Source organism: Adiantum capillus-veneris, chromosome 8 (assembly GCF_014529385.1).
Source record: "Adiantum capillus-veneris isolate H3 chromosome 8, ASM1452938v2, whole genome shotgun sequence".
Taxonomy (NCBI): domain Eukaryota; kingdom Viridiplantae; phylum Streptophyta; class Polypodiopsida; order Polypodiales; family Pteridaceae; genus Adiantum; species Adiantum capillus-veneris.
The window spans coordinates 98,528,150-98,529,236 of record NC_140938.1 but is presented as its reverse complement, the minus strand read 5'-3'; positions in this window follow the sequence as shown (position 1 = coordinate 98,529,236).

Sequence of the window (1,087 nt, the reverse complement as noted above, 5' to 3'; positions counted from 1 at the left end):
TGTGTTCACACACATCACTACCACATGTATATGGTAACAAATCCCCCCTGGAGTGATGCGGTGAACGAGAGCTGGCACATGAGTAAAGGGAAGTGCCATGCCCTGAGGACAGGATCGGTCCACAAAGGGGAGTAAGCCCAAAGCTTTGCGGAAAGCTTCAAGCTTCTCACTAGACAATGCCTTTGTGAAAAGATCTGCAAGGTTGTCCTGTGTTGGCACATAAGCCAAGCTGATCTCTCCTGCTAAGAGCCTCTCCCTGACATAGTGGTAATGCACCTCAATTGTTGGAATTAGGGTTGCAGAGAAACACACACAGCTTGGAGAAGACGAAGGAAGCTCAAGGCACACAATAGAGAGTATATTACTTAGTGTGCAATGGAAAGATATTTAGCCCTAGAGTGATGGGCGTATATACAATGCACGGGGGAAAAAACCTCCTAAAGAGGGAAAAAATGCCCCGGCGGTCCTAGTGTGTTCACACACATCACTACCACATGTATATGGTAACAAATCCCCCCTGGAGTGATGCGGTGAACGAGAGCTGGCACATGAGTAAAGGGAAGTGCCATGCCCTGAGGACAGGATCTGTCCACAAAGGGGAGTAAGCCCAAAGCTTTGCGGAAAGCTTCAAGCTTCTCACGAGACAATGCCTTTGTGAAAAGATCTGCAAGGTTGTCCTGTGTTGGCACATAAGCCAAGCTGATCTCTCCTGCTAAGAGCCTCTCCCTGACATAGTGGTAATGCACCTCAATTGTTGGAATTAGGGTTGCAGAGAAACACACACAGCTTGGAGAAGACGAAGGAAGCTCAAGGCACACAATAGAGAGTATATTACTTAGTGTGCAATGGAAAGATATTTAGCCCTAGAGTGATGGGCGTATATACAATGCACGGGGGAAAAAACCTCCTAAAGAGGAAAAAAATGCCCCGGCGGTCCTAGTGTGTTCACACACATCACTACCACATGTATATGGTAACAAATCCCCCCTGGAGTGATGCGGTGAACGAGAGCTGGCACATGAGTAAAGGGAAGTGTCATGCCCTGAGGACAAGATCAGTCCACAAAGGGGAGTAAGCCCAAAGCTTT